General features: G+C 43.0%; 1 protein-coding gene across 19 annotated transcripts in view; it reads left to right on the top strand.

Annotated features, from left to right (window-relative positions):
• The window catches only part of LOC143146994 (uncharacterized), a 284,039-nt gene continuing 262,784 nt past the window's right edge, over window positions 1-21,255 (top strand). For 16 of the 19 annotated variants that reach the window (XM_076311790.1, XM_076311785.1, XM_076311787.1 and 13 more), the window contains exon 1: window positions 12,357-13,086. The gene's annotated coding sequence lies outside the window, so the exon portion shown is untranslated. Of the gene's footprint in view, window positions 432-12,356; window positions 13,087-13,298; window positions 13,317-21,255 lie in introns of those variants that run through there. The other 3 variants (XM_076311774.1, XM_076311775.1, XM_076311776.1) reach the window with 3 other exon arrangements.

Genomic DNA, 21,255 nt, shown 5'->3' with positions numbered 1-21,255 from the left:
CAGTAGCGCCATCCGCCGAAGGTAGCCGAGGAGAGAACTAAACGAGCCGAGGAGCTTGTCTGTCACTTGTTGCATCGCCGTCGTTGGCCTGACGTTCCCTCGCTCGCTGGTTCGTTCGCTCCGGGCCCGGCGTGCTATACTCCTGCCGTACCGGTCCACACGCTCGCGCTCTTTCGCTCGCTTCGCTTCGTTTTCTCGCGTCTCGAGCGAATCTGCGGATCGTTTACGTCGATCTTGGCGCGAGCTGCTCGCGAGAAAGGTTGTGCGCGCAACAGAATACCCGAGAGTTTCGCGAGTCGGTAGTGGTTCTCTGTTCCTTTTCTTTTTTTTTTTTTTTTCTTTTCTTTTCGGTGGTGTCGGTCCGCAGATCCTTGGAGGTCCAGCGTGTCCCCCTGCTCTCCTTTCCTCGTCTCACCCGGCTATACACGATGGTGAGTAAACAACGGAGACATTCTCCGCGTCTGAATCGTAACCACGAAATTCGACGATCGTTCGCGTACACGAGTCGCGTGGACGGCGAGGATAATTTCGATCGGATTCTGCATAACGAATATTATTCCCGAGGTTGGCTCGATTCGTCGCGACGTTACGCGGGTAACTTTGAATCGCTCGGGTGTTTCGATGACGAAACGCTTCTCGATTTCCCGGTAATCGTCCCCGTCTACCCGATGCTGGCCGATTCCGCGAAATCCTTCGGTCGGAGAGGCTGGCTGGTTCGCGACGGACGAAAGCTAGAAGAATACCGGCAGGTTGCTCGTATTCGCGGTGAATCTCGTCGCTCCTTCTCGGCCGACGAGGAGAGGGAATACAATGGCTGCGTGCATGCGAGAGGAGCGAGCGTGGTGCGTGCATGCGTGCCTGCCTGCGTGCGTGCGAACGACGAGCGTACGTGCGCGTGTGTGTTCGTAGGGAAGAAATTCGGTTCTTTCGGTGTGCTTATCGTTATCGCGTTCCTCTTATCGTCGGAAAAAGTTTGCGGTCGAATCGAGACGCGAGAAAAATACCATCGACGATACACGAACGAAATTTCGTCGCGTCGTTCTCGACGAATGAAATTTTCACCGACTCTGCGCGAACGCTACACTCCGAACCTTATCTTATCAGCGATTCCGGGTTTCTCTCGACGGTCCACTCCTTTGTTTCCTGGTCTACCTCTGCGAATACGATGGACGATGCTTTGGACTACGTTCATTTCTCGCTCTCCCTTTCTCTCGTCATTATACCTTCTTCTTCTTCTTCCTCCTCTTCTTCTTCTTCTTCTGCTTCTCCTTCTAAATCTTCTTCTTCTTCTTCTCCATCTTCTTCGTTTTCGTCTTCTCTTCTCCTGCTTCTGCTTCTCCTTCTCCGTTTCCGTCTCGGGCTACTCGCGCACGAGCGTTCCCTCGAAACCAGTTTCCAGCTGTCAGCGTCCAGTTTCTCGTACGACGCGATATACGTGTACCGTACACACGTGAATGCACACCTACGTGTCCAGGATAGCTATATGCAATCATTTTTTCGCTTCTCGGGTGCTCTCGTGCACACGCTGCACGATCGCGCGGCGGTCCCGCTGACCCACGGTAACCTCGTGCCACCGATCGCGATTGCATTCGCAACCTTCTCTTTTCGGTTTCGAACTACCTTTTTTTCTCTCTCTCTCTCTCTCTCTCTCTCTCTTTTTCTTTTCTTTACGTCTCGGGACTTCTTCGATCGAAGGACGATCGATCGCGCGTGCGCAGCGTGGCCGCGAACTGTCGTTAATCGTCGAAATGAAATACAGCAGAAACGGACGGCTCGCGCCCGGAGAAAAGAGCTCGCTTCGACCGAAATAATTTTCTCCCCTAACGAAAGCCGAAGGGCGCGCGTCTCGACCAAAATAGGCGGATGCGAGACGCGGCAAAGGCGAAGCGGGCGGGCGGGCCGGCTCGATGCTTTACGTTACCGAATTCATTCATAGAAGCGAGACGGACGAACGGCAGACAGGAAGAGACCCGTATGCGAGAGAGAGAGAAAGGGAGGCCCGATTCAAGCGTCGAGGCTTAAATTCGTCGTATTCCTACTACGAGATTTTCACGTCTACCCCACCGATCGTGTTTACTCGCGGCTGGCTGGATTTTCCACGCGGAAAGGAACACTCTCCGTTCCGAGAAATCGGAGAAATAAAAGAATCAACTTGGAAGACCACCCGCCAGTCACGAGGGGAATTCTTCCGTCTTTCCCTGCCGAAACGGCCAGTTCGGATGTTCAGAGTTTGGCAGTATTCAATGAAAGTAGCGATGGGATCGAGCGCGTCGCGACTGATCTTACTTTGCGTGATCTGTATGCGATCAAACGAACCATCGATTACATTAATCGACGCGATTCGATGAGATTCGGAACTTGTTCCCTGCAATTGACCAAAAGCGCGAAAGTAAAGTTTAGATGTAAATAATCGTTTTGAGTGAAATACTATTGGGTTGTTTGAAAAGTCATTTTGTTTTGTTTTTTTTTTTTGGTGAAAATGAAACACGATTTTTTTAGAGTGTATAAACATTTTGTTAAATTATATATTCTCCATTTTGGAAAACGAAATGACTTTTTGAACAACCCAATAGTTTTTTGGGAACAACCCGTTTCGTTTTTTTTTTTTTTTGGTGAAAATGAAACACGATTTTTTTTAGAGTGTATAAACATTTTATTAAATTATTCATATAGTAATATTATTTTTATTCTCCATTTTGGAAAACGAAATGACTTTCCGAACAACCCAAGAAATGGTTCGATAAGTTTTGTCGTGTTTCTTATTTTAAAAAAATATTACGACTTTTCGACTTTGAACAACTGTAAATATACGAATGAATCGACAGATTTACACGATACTAAGTTGTTCGATAAGTTTTGTCGTTTTTTCTATTTAAAAAAAATACTACGACTCTTCGACTTTGAATAACTGTAAATATAGGAATTAATGGATAGATCTTCACGAAACTCTACACACGTTCGTCAAACAGTGGTACCATTTTTAAAATAAAACGACGAATCTAATAGCTCAATTTCTTATCGAACGACAAAACTTATCGAGCAACCTATTATCGTGCATTGTACTTCGTTCGAGGTGCTTATTTCTTAAAAAGATAGAAACAAAATACATTTCGATATAAATTATGCGTTTCGGATAATGAAACACACGTGACTGAAATATTATTACCAAGAAACCATTACTTTTGTACAGGTCGTACAATGCATGCAAATTAAAGTTGGTAACGAACAACGATAAATTGTATCGACTCTATCGAAACATTGATTTTTCTAAGTGACACGCGACACAATGAGAGGAGGATGGATTACAAAATATTTAAAATTTAAAATAGCTAATGTATCATTATGATTATTATTGGGTTGTTCGGAAAATCATCTCGTTTTCCAAAATGGAGAATACACGATTTAATAAAATGTTTATACGCTCTAAAAAAATCGTGTTTCCGTTTTCACCGAAAAAAAAAAAACGAAATTACTTTCCGAAGTACTTTAAAGTGACTTTAATTGTACACGTATATGGACGAATAGAGAACGCGTAAAGGACATGAAACGTCGAATAAAGTTCGACGAGAAGGTTGCTCGACAATCACGAAATCGTAAGACGTTTCGAGTCCCTCGCTAGAGACGACCAAAGTAGGAGTTGGGTACAAAGTGGAGGGGTTCTCGTTCCTGGAACTTCTTCCCTTAGCCGAGTCGATTCTTCCGTTTATCCGGTCTTAGAAAATTGTCGATTCGTTACGAAGAGCTACGCTCTTTTGGGAAAAGTATGCGAAAGAGACGATCGTTGAAAGCGCGTACGATCAGGTAAAATTCTCGTGGGACCGTAGCTGCCCTAAAATGCAGGTTGCTCGATTCCCTAGCGGGACATTTTTTCGCAGGTATCGACTGGAAATATCCGTGTATACCTGCGTGTCTTCGCGGTGTTTGCGCTTCGTAGAATTTACGATCCTTTTACCGCGCATGGCCGCGTTCGAGTTTTCAAACGACGAGAACACTTTCGACGTTTTCCATCTCGCTGAAAAATAGAAGCTAAGCTCCGTGAATCCCGCGCGAACCTTTCGCGAGGATTCGCCCGATGTTTCCTTGTTTCGATTATTAACGACCCGCGCGATTCCGTGCAACACTAATAACAACGGAAAACGTCTAGAACGGAACGTAGCGAATACACGTTACCATCGACTGTAATATTTCACCTCACCGTGGAAGAGATTCGAATTATCCGTATAACAATTGCCCGGGAGAACAATGAAATTAATTGGATCGCGATATCTATGCTTACTTTTGTAAGCGGGAGATAGAACAATTGAATTTCCTTTATAGTATTTAGATGGTACGCGGAGGTTGGTAAGACTCAACAGGGGTGAATATTTCATCGGTCCATTAATAATCTTGAAAAGAGAAGTAATCATTTCGCGATTTGTCAATGTTTCTTGTAGTTAATCGTTTCTGGGCTTTTAAAGTATTCAAAGGGTCATCTTTGAATCGCTGGGTCGTTATTCAAGGAACCGTTGAAATTCTGCTTTAAACGTCGAATATCTCGGAAGCAATTTGCTTTTGGATGAATATACTTTCATACTTTTATCCTTGAAATAAATTATTCGGCCGAAATCTACCGTAAAAGACTGAACGTTTCGTTTTAAAAATCGCGGTCGACAAGTGTGCGCGAGGTGTCCCCTTCCCCAATTCTAAATTGTTTTTATCGATCATTTTTCCCCGTCGTTGAAATTTCTACAAATTTCTCTGTACGTAAAAACATCGGTTAAGTAATTTCTGAAACGTATCGAAGAAAGTATTCCAAGATTGGAGCTTTGTGGGGTACGAGGTAACCAAGATTGTAAAATACGATTGTCAACAATCTGATTAATTTTCAAATCGTGATAAAAAACTTTCTTTACGCGCTATTACAATTAGCGTAGGTAGCGAATCGATCGGGCGTCCCGTGTGTTATTCCGAAACCAGTGAAAACAATACTTACTTGTGAATTAAACATTAAAGAACACGATACGAGGTTTGAAAAAAAAGCCAGAACGTGGAGATTTGCCAGACACGGAACCGTGTACAGTGTGGTTTTTAAAATAAGTGGCCAAACTAGAGGAACCAGTATATTCTACTTGTTACACTGCTGAAAAATATCGTGTAAACACTGCTTCATAAATGTCGTTCTCTCGAGTTACAAAGTGGAAGAACTCCATCCTCCAAATAAACTCTCAAGTGCGTAAACATTAGTTGCTATTGCCGAGCTACCACAAAGTAAGATACTAATTAGACACCGAAAAATGCCAAGAACAACGGTGGTAGTTCAAAATGTACAAATCTATTCTTTGCTCCGAATTTTAACGCATAATCGTATGAACAATACGAATGGATAATTATCGCTCTACATTGATACAAATGGATAAGTATCGCTCTACATCGATACGAATGGATAAATATCGTTCTACATCGATACGATACGCACAAATCACCGCAATTATTAAAATTCGCGCGTATATTGTAATATTTTATTTCAACTGTATTTATCGGATCTCGAACGACTCGCGACACGTAAAGAATATTTTGTTCGTTCGAGGGAAAGAAATTCGGCACCGAGGAGGCTGACGTGCCAAACGCGATAATTCGAGGAGAGAATATTTTCAGTCGTACGATTGCACGACATTTTTCTATCGGTTTGAAATATGTTCGAAAAGTTTGTCCGTTTATTTCAAGAGCACTTCGTGTATCTAGAAGGGAACTCGAAACTCGACATCGAGACGAAACAGACACGGGACGCGTCGAGACAAACGCGTACCCGTGCACGGGCCCGCATTACGACGTGCATTATGCAACGAGCGGCTTTTTCCCGCGTAATTGCACGTTTTAACTCCATAAATATTAATGAAGAGCCGAAGAAACGATGCTCGTCTAGACGACCGAGCCCCGAACCGTTAACCGAGACACTCGGAGAAAGGCGCCAACAATGTTTTCGTTTTCCCGCTCGAATTAACAAACGGTGTCTTCGCATCGTATCGACAATGTGGAGCGATATTTATCCATTCGTATTGTTCACACGATTACGATCGATCTCTCGAAACTGATCTCGACAAAAATTACGACCGATTAGGGATGTACATACTTGATCGGTTGCGCGCAAATTTATGAAACTCGAAATTTACGATCTATCCGTGTGCACGCGATATCGGCCTCGCTTATTACGTATTCGTCTCTATACAATTTAAAAAACTTTTACAATTGATAAGTTGTCGAACTTATTAGAAATAAAGCTTGTATTGAATTCAATAGTATTGGGTACAGTCGTGAGAAACCATTTGTTATTTTCGTTTGACGTTTACGTCTCTGATTATCTTTGAAACTATCGAAACTGTGTAAGATAGTGTCGCAGAAAGAAAAATGATATTCGTTTAGATGAATCGAAACGGAAAGTACTTACAATGTTCGAGCATAAAATATAGAAATGTAATTCGTATGTATTATACGTGACGTATAATGTACTTCGTATATATTTAACTGGTTTAGATAGGAAAAATATGTGCAAAATTATAGAAGATGCGAAATATGTGGCGATATTTAAAAATAAAAAAGCATTCAAGGAATCGATCGAATTGAACAAAACGAAGGTACAGAACAAAGGAGAACGTCGTTACTATTTAAATAGTAATGCGGATGCGGTGAGTCTCGTGTTCGTTGATAAGTATTATACAGCCGGAAGTGTGACGTAACCAATATAACCACTGATAAGTTGTGTACTAATATCCTTTAACCCTAACTCTTACCGAACGTAAGAAAAAATTCCGAGTTAAAATGTGAAAGAAATATACGTAACAATGGTCGCGAAGAATGACAATAATATTAAATAATAATGTAATACAGAATGTACACCTTGTGTTGAAATATTACCAGAGAAAGATCACGAAAGATTGTTAGAAAACGTTAGACGTGAATAATAAACGGCTCGTTGCGTGAACGTTCAAAATTGTTTATCGAATTGTTTGTCGAACGACAAACCTAACTCTTACCAAACGTAAGAAAAAATTCCGAGTTAAAATGTGAAAGAAATATACGTAACAATGGTCGCGAAGAATGACAATAATATTAAATAATAATGTAATACAGAATGTACACCTTGTGTTGAAATATTACCAGAGAGAGGTCACGAAAGATTGTTAGAAAACGTTAGACGTGAATAACAAACGGCTCGTTGCGTCAACGTTCAATATTGTTTATCGAATTGTTCGTCGAACGACTAATACACGAATACACGTCTATATGCGTCTATACACGTACGTCTGTTCGTCGAAGCTCGATTTCGAGAATTTAACTTACGGTGATAATTACCACCCGCAAATTGCTGCAATCGCATTCATAGTTACGAGGAATGTATAAACGTTACGAAAGAAAAGAGAGAAACCCATTGGAAGAAGACGGTGGATGGTATCACTTAAACCGAGCGTACAAAGGTAACTGACATTTTATTGCTTCGTGTCGGACCGGTGCAGACGATCACGAAAATAGCATTGTTCCTCGCGAGTGTAGCGTAAACCCAGCCACGTGTTCCTTAACGATAGCCCGAGCACCATTTTCAAGCAACACGACACGCTCCACGGTGATATTCTCGAACGCGCGCGTGTTTCGATGCGCAGTCGTTTATCGACAACGAACGTGAAATAATCGTGGTTCGGGGAATATCGAACACGCGCCATCGGTCATTCATCCGTGTTGCACACTGGATATTTGCCGTATGACGAACGCTCGTCATTCGTCGTTCATCATTTCGCGAACACGAGTTTCGGTTCGTGGTTAACTAGTTTTTAAGGTGTACGATGTCGCGAAAGCTAACATCCACCAAATTGATTTCAATGGACACTCGTCTTAGTGTGCGAATAATAGACTCGTTAAGATTTTCAAGTACCACTTCGAATCACGGTGTCGAAACGTCGATGAATTATGTTCTCTCGAACCGTAGAAGCAATTGACTTTGGCTCCGGATACAATTTCCATTCGACGTTTTGCTTCTTCGACGAAGATGCTCTTCTGGGTCGATGATGCATCGTTACGTAGTGCTTCTCGACAGTATCTGCGATCTCGGTATAACTTTTTCCGATCAATTTTCTTCCACACCGCATATCGGAGATGCCGTTGACAGCTCGATCAGCTTTATTAAACATCGTTGCTCCGATTTGAAAAGACCTTCGGCTTCGATCGTTTCCTCGTAACGCGTTACGTTGTCTCCAAGTCGTGTGGAAATGCATCAACGACGTTCACCGCGATAACTTTCTTCTTGGACTTTGATATTTGGAGTTACGTGTCAATTACGCGTCGCTGGACTTTCGTATCTGACGGTACCGGGCAAATAGACACGTAGACTTTGTTTCTTTCGTTGAGCTCCGCGAATTTCAACAAAAATAAGGAAAAAATAACGAGTGTGTCGACAAACCGACCGTGTCGATCGGACCACGGTTTTCAACGTGCTTTACAGAGATACGCGTGCACGGGACACAGGTAACGCGTGTTAGATAATTAACACTCGGCGTTCTCAATATACGGGCAATTACGATTTTTATTCCCCGTCTGCACAGACACAAGTGTATCTATAATATTTTTCGTCGTATTCTCAGACACTGTGCACAACTTACTATTTCTGTATCGCAACGGACGATTGATTCTCGAAAACTATTCCTTGCTCGCTTTGCAATTATCTCTTTGGATTCGTTTCACTAATTCGCTGCTAATTCACCGAAATGAGTTACGTCGAAATTTGATTTTTTCATCCGCGCGGAATTTTTTCAAAATTCGGGGTGTGCTTTTCGGCTGTCTCGAGTTGTGTATTTACGCAGATAGTGTACACGTGCTCTATCCGAACGTGTTCGCGTACACGTGTGCGTCGCAAATTGCACGAATTAAAATACAGATCGTATTAACGGCACGTGTGCACGTAAAACGGAGACAGCTCTCCTTCGTTCGACGAGAAATTGCAAAGTCCTCGAACGTTTCTCGTTGCTGATAACGAGCCTCGAACTCGCGGCCGCGGGAAAGTGGAATTCGAGGAACGTCGCTTTCTTTCGGTGTCCTTCGCTTTCGTTTTCTATCGAACGATCGAAATAATACGCAAGCGTATTACCGCATCGATACTCTTTTACCTTCCCAGAGTTGGTTGCACAAGCAGTCGTTTACCTTGCAGCAAAATCTCGCTACGGTTTCGCCTGTGCTCGCTGTTGCTGCTCGCTCCCCGCGCTCGTTGCTCGTTCCACGTTTCGCTCGATATACGTGTACGTGCACACCGTAATCGTATTGTATTCGACCAAGCGATTCGATTCGGACGAGACAAAAGTCGGTGAACGGAACGATCGAACGTGGAGCGAAGCGGCCTTTTCGCGGGATACATTCTGTTCGCGAAGTCGAGAACGATACACGTATCCGTGTCGAGGTCGCCGGAGACTCGTTTTAAACGCGAAAGGTTATTTGAGCAGAGAATTCGAGACGATCCCGGCGAAGGAAAAAATCAGGGGCTCGTCGAGATCGCTCGAGAAGGTGGGGCGCCCGTATCGTTTCTTATCTACCGTATGCATCGATATCGCGGAAAATTTTCTATAGATACGATCGTCGAAGTCGAGTCGGTTCGTCGAGGGACAGAATGATTCGCCATCGTGCCGCCGGAAAGCGCGAGACACCTTAAATAATAGTAGCCCAGTGATCTCGAGCGAGGTCGTTTCGTTCAATCTGTCGTTCAATTTCGAACAATTCCCGCTTCTTGTGGACATTTTCCAAAACTGTTCCTTCTGCCGTTTACGTGTTCATCTGGAACGTGAATGGGTCGTTTGTTCTCTTACGTTGAGTGCATTACATCACAGGGTGATTTTGGAACCGATATCGCGAAAATATCGCCTATTTGAAAATTACTTTGGTCAGTGTACATACTTTATTCGTTTATTTACTTATTTGCTTAGTTATACTTATTTATTTATTCATTCACGGGCAGTAAATCCATCGATTTACAGAGAAAAATAAACACGGTGCGTAAATTGAAGAAAAAAGATTTGAAAAGATCGTTCGACTGAAATTTGGCGAAAGATACATTGAAACAGAGAGATACAGAGTATTTATTGGACGAAGTGCAAATGCGAGTAATAGAATTAAAATTAAGGAAACGAGAAGTGTAACTCTTTTGGATGAAAATGCCAATAAACCTGAAAGATAGCCACGGTTAATTCGATAATTTACGATTTTGAACAGAAAAAACAAGTCGGCGATAGTTCTACGAGATTCGAGTGATTTTAGATTCAGCGCGCTCGTAACTTGGCTATAATCGTGATTAGGAACATCCATAGGTGTATCTAGTTTATAAGACCCAAATCTTAAGAATCTGTGTTGCATTCTTTCGATTAACTGTTTATACACAATTTGTTCGGGTGACCAAATAACAGATTTGGTATTCAAGTATTCAAGTCGTATTCAAGTCGCGGCCTAACGAGAGTACAATATAGTAATCTAATACTACGGGTGTTGTTAAAATCGGAGCCGAAACGTTTCATAAAACCAAGCTGCTTATAAGCCGCGTTTACGATATCGTAAATACGAGAAGTAAAATTTAGCGACCATGTGAAAGTAATTCCTAAATCTTTAAATTTTATTTTAATTTAGAAAAAAAACTTTCGCGTACGTATTAAAGAGATTATTCGTTGGTTGTTTCGTGGCAAATGTTCAATATTTTTTACACATTCAAAACGGTAAAAATGTGTCACTAAGAGTATCTAAATACGCGCTCGCAAAGGAGTAATATTTGAGAGTTTGTGTTAGATAAATTCTTACGTTGTAATAATAATAATAATAATTATTATTATAATTACAGGTATTATTATAATAATCATTACTATAAACGTATCACGAGACAATTCGTAGCGGTTGCTACGGGGAACAGAAAGAAAGGAGCCGACTTACTATTTGTTTAGATGATATTTAGCGGCAATGTAAATCGTAATTTCGATACTTTACAAGTTTAATTCACCGTGTAGTGAAATCACGAACTTCCTTTTAGATACAATTGTTTAAACTCCACTTTGCCCTCTCGAATCCAATAATTGGAATATCCAGTCTTGTAAACACCTACGGTCAGGAAATGAATATTTTTCCTAGTTATTTACCATTAGTTCGTTTCACGGTATACGAAAAGCTGCCCGCGATAACAATGCACCGTAATAACGTAACTTTGATTACTTTGCCTGTTTTTTTTCTACAATGTAACCGTATTCCGTTTGTATTCGAAGGACTCTGCCCGGTTGCAATAACAGGCAATAGTTGCAAACAGAGAATCGACGCAACCGTTCGATGCAGTGATTTTTCATTCGTAATTCACCGAAAGTACCCGCGAGAAATTATTTTTGCAATTCGTTTCTCCAGCCGTCTATTTCCGTTCGTTGCATCCTTCAACATGGTTTCTCCCAAGCTTTCCCGTTCCTTTACGATTTCCTGCCTGTTCCTGTTTCAGTTGCCTCTGGAGCATCACCTAAATTTTATTCCATTCAATCGTACACGTTTTCGTCCATCTTCGAAGCAAACTTGTTCCCTCGCGTCGTGTACTTTGTATTCTCGGTACGCTGAAAGGTCCACACTGAGAAGAGAACTGTTGGCAAAAATTGAAACTCAAGGAAAAAATTCGAAGAGTTCCAACAGGAATTGTTTCCACCTCTTGGCGTAAAAATGACAACTCGTAATGGTCGAATGCACACCGCGTATTAAGAAACTCTAACGGTACAAGCGAGCCCAGAGGGCTCGAACGTTCTCATCGCGGGAAAATGAACGTCACGTGCTTGCTGAAGGTGATCGAGATTTCGGTGAATACCGATGATCTCGGTGTGCCGTTTCGCCGCAACAACTACGAATGAATAATTTCTTTCGTTTACCATCTATTACCGTTTTTCTCGAAACCGCGTCGAGTGTAAACAGTCAAGGTTAAGAACCACTGGCCACGGTCGGTTATCCGAGCGACGATCGCTCGAGACACGACGCACGATCATCGACGCGGTTTGAGAGTCACTGACCAGGGATACGACGCGATGCGTCATAAGTAAATACACCGGGCGTACCTGTAACTCGTTATCAGCGTTTAACGCACGGTAGGGACTGGCTCGTCTAGGAAGCAATTGGTGGAGAGCGTGTTCGGTTCGGTGAAAAGAGAGAATCGGTCGCGTTCCGTGTCCGTTCGCGTTCGCGATCATGCACGTACTCCGAAACCATTCTCTGTTCGTTATTCCCGGCCCGTCTTGCTCTTTCTCGCGTTCTATCCCCCACCTTCTGTTTCTCTCGCTCCGCGCGCATTACGCGAACGACTCGCAGTCAGTCAGCACAGGGGCATCGTTGACGCCGTCTCGTCCCTCCTTTTCCCACTCTTTCTTTCCCTTCTCGATTCCCTTTCGCTTCTCCCCTGCGATTAATACCTCTATCGGTCGCGTTGTTCCTCGCGATGTCCCGTAGATCCCGGAACGACGATACACGGCCGCGTCGCGATCCTCGTCCGTGTTTCTCGTACGCGTGAAGTAAGTTTACTCTGTACCGTATTCTACGTAAGGTCGATCGACGCGTGGATCGTGTCAGTGACCAGTGGCGCGCGCAGTGATTTTTCACCAAAGTACGCGATGTCGTGGACACGAGAGAAACGACCGCGACCTTCGTAACGCGTTTCGGTAATAAACCGTTTCGGTAAAAACGCACGGCACCGTTATACCAGGAGTTCTCTGCGCGATACACCGACCAAACGGAGACGCCGTGGCGATTCGATCGAGCGCGTTAATCGCCACAATTATCGATGACGCCTCGCGCTCGTCGTATCGGTGATTTGGCGCGGTTTCGTTCACGCGGTTCGACCGGCAAGCTGACAGAGTCGATGGATAAATGAAACGCTTGGATTTCCAGAGAAACTTTTCAAACGGTTAAAGCGGACGGTGTTACGTCGTTGTTAAAGTTATCGTTCCGGAGGTTCCAAACTCGTCTCCCCGTTTCGAGGCGCAGTCGAGTGCTCGATACTTATCGCGTCGAGTGCTCCTCGTGGTAGTACACAGCGATAGTAGTACCGAGTTACCGTGCGCACGCGTACCACGGGTGAGTACGCCTCTTTGAGTAAGCTTCGGTAAAAAAATGTTCATTTCGTCGGGATGTTAAAAGGTCCGTCGTTTCATAAAGGATGCGAGGGGTTGTCGACTACTATGCCAGTTTTTCTTCTTAAACGCGGCCCGTTTTTATACCCGGGAACACTTCTCTAATTAATTTATCCGTTTATTTGGCGGGAATTAGTCCTCTTTCGTACGGACCTTGAACGGAAAGAAAGAAAGGTAATTTTTGAGCTACGAATCACCCGAAAAGTACCAATTAAAGAATACATCGAAGAAGTAGGTGTAACGGTAAGAAAGACAAACGCGATTATCGGTCGACGATTAGATAAAACGTTCCTATCCGGGGCAACAAGTTCGGGATTGAGGTGGTTCGAAATATTAAATTGATTGACTTTCTCTCGCAAGAGGACGATTCGCGAAGGTGTACGTAGAATTCGCGAAAGAAATATCACGGAATCGATTCGACGATCGAGAATGTGCGTCGTTGTTAATTAATTCAAGCAACGCAGAACAGATGCAACGTATATTGCTCAACGATCGGCAAAAAGGTTATCGCGAATTTCTCCGGTCTCGGAGCCACGCGAGCTTAAACGGTGCAGAGTCGGTTCATAATTACGTCCAAACCTTTGCATCGGTTAACCAAGTGTTCGTGCTTACGAACGAAGGAACCTCTGTTTGTGTATTCTCGAGTCGATTAACGTATTAAGGGTACCCAGAAGTAATCAGCCGTTTCGATACAAAAGATAAGTAATTTTAAACAAAGAGCATTCGGATTAACCATTGACGTAATTTCCCGTCGTTACGGAACAGAGCTGGACACTTCCTAACTAACGTTTCTCGAAACACTGTTCAAAGTAACGCGCTAGTTCGTTTCGCGGGCATTCGTTTCGGATACAATTTCGTTATTTCGTTTGGTAAAATTATTTTTACAATGATACTTCGGTGTAACGAAACAACGAAGTCTCGAGAACGACCAACGCGATTCGATGATTCGATGAGAAAATAATAACGAAAAAGGAAATTCGCGTAAGAAAATACTTTGATAGTTTGCGCGTCTATCGTCCGTTCGCAGATATTCATAATTACGAACACGCGATGCGGTAATGATTTACATAAAGCAGGAATGTACAATGTGTCCAACAGGTTTCGTCCGGCTAAAAATAAGACGAAAGTTTCACGCGGTTTCGTTGAAAAGTAACGCGGTTTTTGTTCGCGAACGAGGAACGAACGTTTACGAAAACCGGATAAATATTCGTTCGTTGTGTGAACGGTATCGTTGTTGTTTCGCAGCTTATTTCGAATACTTGTTATTTCGGTTAACGAAATAATTCCGTTAAATTGAACGCGAAAACGAAACAGCGTACAATTTCGCGCGTGCACTTCCGAAGGTGTGTAAATTCAGCCATTTTATCGCGGAGTGATAAAAGTCTGTTTGTTTGGTTCAAAGCAATAAATTCGCGACGTATTCTACATCTATCCGCGTCTACGTTTAACGTTCAACCACTGCGAACGACGAATCGTGTTCGAAATAACGACTCACGAGTGCATCTGATGTGCAATTCGACGCGATCACCGGACTGGGTTCGCGTGAACCAATCGATGCATCGCGTAGAATTTTCGAAGGTTCGTGAATTTTTGAACAAGCGACAGGATCCGATACACGAGATATTCCATCGTTGGTGGATCGTTTCGATCGTCCAACCATCGAGTTGCATCGTCAAGTCGGGATGCACCGTGCTTGACTTTTCGATCTTTCGGTATCGATCTTGTTTTCTTTTCATTTTTTCACGAGCGTCGCGTGTTTCGTAACGCTCGCACGCGGAATGTCCCTGTTGGCGCTTCTCGCTTACGTAAGTGCATCCAGTCGCGATTACGCGCGGTCTTTTATTCGAACAACGGATGAAAAGTAAAAATATTTACGCGCGACGATCGTTCCAGCGAAGATCGTTCACTTCGCGCGTTCGTTATTCGCTCGACGCGAAACGTAATTTCGTTCACGAATTTTTAATTCTGCGCAACGAATAAGGGATCATCGTTGTATATTTTTTTATTCGCGCAAAGGATTTCAAAGTCGACCGGTGACCGTTCGATTAAAATTATTGTTGGCATTGTACGGTCTACGTTGTGCAAATAAATGCAGTCTGGACGTACAGAATGTATAGGAAGTAGGTGAAACGAAGTTCGTGCGAACTTACTACCGAGTATGCTTCATTGAAAAGTTCCACTCGTTCGGTGACTTTTATCAATTGTTACGTCAATTGTAATAAACGTTCGAATGTTCCTTCTGTAAGTTTTCATTCGTCGTGCCGACCGTCGATTCTCTTTCGAGTACCTACAGTATTATAAATAGTATTAATATATTTCGAATGCGTTCTTAAAGCTGGCCTTCTATTTCGATCGCATTTGAAGCAACTCTTTCGCGCGACCTCTTAAACGGAAGTCAAGAGACGTTAAATCTGGTGACACAAGAGACCAAACGGTCCGCGGGACGTCCTGCCGTAACTCGACACAGTAATGAACACAGTAAACAATAACTAAGAATTGCGTCTGTCCGCTATTCCGTGCAACCAGTCATAGAAACACGCGTCCGCGAATCTCTAAAAAATATAAAAAATATTAAAATTATTCCGTATAAGTAAAAAATATTCCGAACGTAAGTTTCGATAAATTTGTCCATCGTGTCTTTTCGATCATCCTGTACACCGATAGAAAAAGTAATTTACGCAACGAGGTTGCTTAACAACGGCCAGGAGCTGTTTCTCGATCTAATCTCGGACTTGTAACGCGAATATCGTTCGTCTCGTCGTCGTTTTATTATACGGATAAGAATTTATTATTAATTAACACTTTGCCGACCGCACGCGCCACAGTCAACTGTTCGGTTTCCACCGCGCTTGGGAAAGCCAAACAGCGCTGTCCACCGCGCATTTTTCGGAAGTAGCACGGACTGAATTTCACTATTTGAACTGAAAAAAGTTCGGAAACTAGCCATGCGGGCAATTAGGTTTCACTGCAATAATCTCGTTTAACCATTTCACGTATTATTTATACAAAACGTAAAATTAAAAGTCAGACTTTACGACTGGCATAACTTGTGCGTTGGCGGTCTTTAGAGGTCCCGAAATCCCGAACCGAAAGAACCGTAACAATAGGCAATAAGACGCCTTCGAAATTAGTCGATTTTATTATACGTCGTGCTCCATAGCAGCAGTCCGTCAGCAATCGCGAAAAAACCCGAGGCCGAGGTAGTTAACGATGACAGAAAACGAGAAACGCGTTGCTAAAGTCAATACGGGGAGATCTCCCCGATCGGTCGAACACCGACTTTCTTCGAAATGGGGAGATCTCCCCGATCGGTCGGCAATGTGTTAAGATATATATTTATTTATTTATTATACGGATAAGAATTTCACCCGTCTCTGGACGCGCCACGAAGGAAGATGCACAGGTCGGTGAAAAGACGAGAGGCGCGCCAAGCGTGCCACGAGACGCTGCAACGCTTATGCATCCTGCTGGTGGAAACCGACGGTCGGCAATCGGCAAAGGAGCTCGTTCGACCTCGCGATAGTATCTAACGACGATAATGGGATAACGAGACTCGCGATAATTAACCGAGAACGCCGGTACTCGTTGAACTAACCGCCGCGCCGGCCCTGTCAATTATTAACTCGCCCTAGACGTTCGTTTCGGATCGGCCGCGTTCTCGCTACTCTCGTTTCTCGTTTACTACTCTTTGGACAACTATTACCGGCCGATTCGACCATTGGACAACGCGAGTGCAAATTTACGATTGTTCGAAGAATTTCCAAGCGATCGGTGCACACAGCCCGATGGAACACGCCGCGGTACTTTGTGCGCGATGCGAAACGATCGCACGGTGCACGTTTAAACATTTAACGCGGAGACGGGTTAAATGTTTACCTGGACGAGCGTTTCGGACAACGAACGAAAGATAAGAATGTAATAGGTCGTTGGATGAATTTTCTCGTTCGATGAGTTTTATCGAACGACCTGATAACTTTTGTATTTGGTACTCGTCGAACGAGAGTTCGAGGTACGAAGCGAAATCTTTCAGGAATGGACGAGCGTATGTGAATCTTTCGTTCGAGTGAGACGAAAGTTTGCAGGGTTGCGAATAATTGAGAAATTTCATCAATCGTGACAACTCGAATTGAAAGAAGAAACTGTCCTTTAAAGTTCGATACCTAAAAGTATTAACCCTCGAAGGATGGATCATTTCTGACCCGTGCCAGAATCGCGCATAAATAGATTTCAAAATACAATTTCTTGTAATTTTATAATTAGTTTCGTTACGGAGAAAAAGTATAGGTTTATTGTAGAAAATTGATCAATCGTTCCGAAAAGATCGATTTATTACGTGAAAAAGAAACACCAGCGTATTTAGAAAATAAATAGTATTTCTTAATTTTCTGCACAATTTCTACACGAAATTCTATTGTTCCGAATAGAATTGTTACAAGTGTGTCGTTGACACTCTTTACACGCAGAAGTGTATTTGTTATCGTTTTTTATACAAATATAACATCTTCCGCGTTTACGCAGCTGTTGGTTGGTAATTCTAAACGTACGGTGAAACTCACGAAACAATTCGACCGCTCTGTCGAATGTCTGAAAAACGTTAAGGTCTCGAGTGTACCCACGTTCGTCCTGCGAGCGTTAATTCGAAAACGGTTAGAGACAGAAAGGAACGTTTTAATTAACGTTGAATGATCTCTGACGTCGTAAAATTTGCGCAAAATAAACGTATAATTAAATTGGCAAACGTTTCGGGTCGGTATTGGTTTGGAATTTTTGTTCGTTCGAAACGAATTATCAATCGCGATGAGAACTGGGTGGTGTGCATCGAACGATAGAAAAACGAGATATTCCGTGCGATAGAGAGATTTCTCGACAAATATATATTTGCTAGAAAAATATTACGATCGAACGAACGTATTTATACTATACTCCGTTGGTCACTGTTGGGTAAACTGTACGAGCAAGAAATATTTAATCGTAGTAAGTCGGAAAATCAATGTTGTCGTAGTTAGAAGCGATTGTCGGTTTTGTTAACGCAAGCGGATTCCTTGCTTCTCTTCGCGTATACAATTTCTAAACAAAGGATTATCTTACCGTAATCTTCTTTCAGTGTTTACAAAAGGTGTTTTATGTTTCTTCTGTATATTTGCACGTGTGCTTCGTGTTACGGAATTGCGCGTTCTTTTCAATATTTCTAACTCGGTTCGAATCGTTCGACAAACACATTTCACTTACCAATTGTATCGCTATCGATCATAATATTAACCACGTACGCTTGTAAGTTACATTAACGTATTTCGCACTATCCTAGTATTGTTTTTATCGTCGAGGAATCGAACCACTTAAAAATCGCTACTTTGGCATCATTCATTTTCCATTCACATTTTCAAAGTTTGTAAACATTTCTGTTCGACAGCCTGCGCGTATATTTCTTATCTATTAACGCGTTGATCGTCGAGTCGACTTTGTACAATTTTCCTCGTGAGAACCACTCGGAAGTTTCTCGTTAATTTACACTTTTGAACCGATACCTTTCTTTCGATTAACTTTGCCGAAAGTTTTCCCAGAGAGGACATTTACGAACACTCGTTGGAACGCTACGTTGCTCGTATTCTGCCTTTGAAAATAACGTTACGTCGATCGAGACATTCTTATCCCGTGTTCAATTTTTCTTTCTCATTGGCGTTTCTGTAACGTTCGACGAAATCTTCTTCCCCCGTGTGAATCGTACACGCGAGCTACGGTCACGGTGACAAAGTTTATCAAACTCGACGACTTGGATGTGCCGCGTGGTTGCTACGATCTTTCGAAATTGAATTTGCACTTGTTCGAGGATTCGATCGACACTGAGATCGAGAACTGCAATTCTACATCGGATTTCGAAGGTATTGGGTCAGGGTAGTAATAGCTCGAGGCAAACTTACAAAGGTTTCGACGGAAGACGCGGAGGTAGATGACGCAAGACCCCTACCACGTGGATTACACGGAATTTACGTAACGGATTCGTTAAATGAAAATTGTTGCAAAGTTCGGATTACAATATCTGGTTTATTATAATACACGGGCATCTCACCCGGTAATATCGCGATTTAATACGATGCGAACGACGAATAGTGTCGCGTGCTTTTCTCGACACTCCGCTTGCGACTAAATTGAAGAAACTGAAGGAAAGTAACGACCAAAGTGTTCACCTAACGATTCTTTTTCGGTGATGCGAATACAGTCCTTAAAATTCAAGTAAGACTGTTCGCTATCAACGTGTGACACTACTCGAGTCATTGTTGCATTTATCCCAACGAAAATTATCGTCGAAACTTTCGAAAGTTTTCCAGAGAACCGTATGTGCATATTCAGATTCGCACCCGGACGTTTAACGGAGCGATGCAACTTTGAGTTGCATCCACCGAAGGAGGAAGAAATTTAAATAGAGACAGGGTGTCCCAATCATCACCGGTCGATTCGAATTTCGTGCTATTTTTCAAACGTCGAATCGATCGATCTAAAACTCCGCATACGTCATTTAGACAGATGGGAAATTAATCGTGGAAAAGTGCACGGTGAAAGAACGCGTGAAAATTATTCAGGCGTATTACGAAAAATCGCGATCGTTAACGCTAACGATTCGAGAACTTCGTAATCGTTTCCCTCGAAATCGTGCGTCGACAAAAAGCACCGTGCAAAATTTCATCGCTAGATTCGTCGAAACTGGTTCACTTGGAAATCTGAAAAAGTCACCGCGTCTCTGTATCGCTCGTTCGAGTGAAAATGTTGCTGCTGTTGCTAAAAGTGCGAGAGAAAGCCCGGGCACATCGATTCGACATCGTTCTCAGGAACTGAACACTTCGAGGACCAGTTCGCAAAGGATTTTGACAAAAGATCTTCGTTTGCACGCTTACAAGATTCAATTATGCCAAGAACTTAAACCATTGGACCGTTTCCAACGTCGTACGTTCGTGGATCGGGCGCTGCAGAGGAAAGAAGTCGACGATGATTTTTTCGACAAAATTATCCTCGGCGACGAGGCGCATTTTCATCTCGCTGGCTACGCGAATGAACAAAATTATCGCGTACAGGGCTCGGAAAATTCACGACAGGTTGAACAATTGTCGATGCATCTAAAGCGAGTCACCGTTTGGTGCAGTTATCGGTCGAAAGGCGCGATCGGGCCATTTTTCTTCGAAAACGATGAACTGTGAATGGGAAACGATATCACGATACATTGACTGGCTATTTCTGGTATCGATCGAAAGATCTTGACACGGCTGATATTTGATTTCTACAAGATGGTGCTCTTTGTCACACAGCGAACGAAACAATGGCACTTTTGCACACGAAATTTTCGCAACGCGTAATTTCTCGAGGTGGTGATGTCAATTGGCCACCAAGATCGTGCGATTCGACACCTTTGGACATTTTTCTTTAGGGTCGCGTCAAAGGTAAGGTTTATCCCGACGATCCAGAGACAATTCCAGAGCCGAAAGACAACAACAAACGTGTCGTTGATGAAATCGATCCGAGTTCGTGTGAAAACGTCGTGAAAAATTTGACGAAAAGATCGGTGTACTGTAAAGAAAAGCCGAGGTGGCCATTTGGAGGATACCTTATTCCGTTATTAACTCCCAAGTTTGTACTTTTAAATAAAAGAAAAAGTATCGAGATTACTTGAACCGTTTCAGTTTTATTCGAAAAGTAAATCGACCGATGACGATTGGGACACCCAATTAAGAATCCGGTGTCCTCGAGTAGATCACAGAAACGAGATCTCAACCGTACAAAAACCAATCCAGTAACGCTTCGTGTGCCGTTCGACAATTAAAACCCACGTTCGTGAATTATTTATCGCTATAGAAACCACTCGTAGAAAACTAGAGAACTTTTTTATCGCATCTGGTCGAAGGAACCTCTCGAAAATAAATCGCCAACGAAAGACAACCGACCAAGTACATTTACAGACTGCTACGGACAGTCGATGAATAACATACTTCTCGATCGAGAATTCGAGAAACAAATTCGACCGACTCCCGAGACGTTACTGCACAGAACACAGTCCCTGTACGTTACGGTAGTCGACCCCAGTGTTTGCGTTACCGAGAAACCGAGGGTTGCGAAAAACGTTTAC

This window comes from Ptiloglossa arizonensis, chromosome 5 (assembly GCF_051014685.1).
Source record: "Ptiloglossa arizonensis isolate GNS036 chromosome 5, iyPtiAriz1_principal, whole genome shotgun sequence".
NCBI classification, from domain to species: domain Eukaryota; kingdom Metazoa; phylum Arthropoda; class Insecta; order Hymenoptera; family Colletidae; genus Ptiloglossa; species Ptiloglossa arizonensis.
This window is presented reverse-complemented; position numbering and strand designations above follow the sequence as displayed.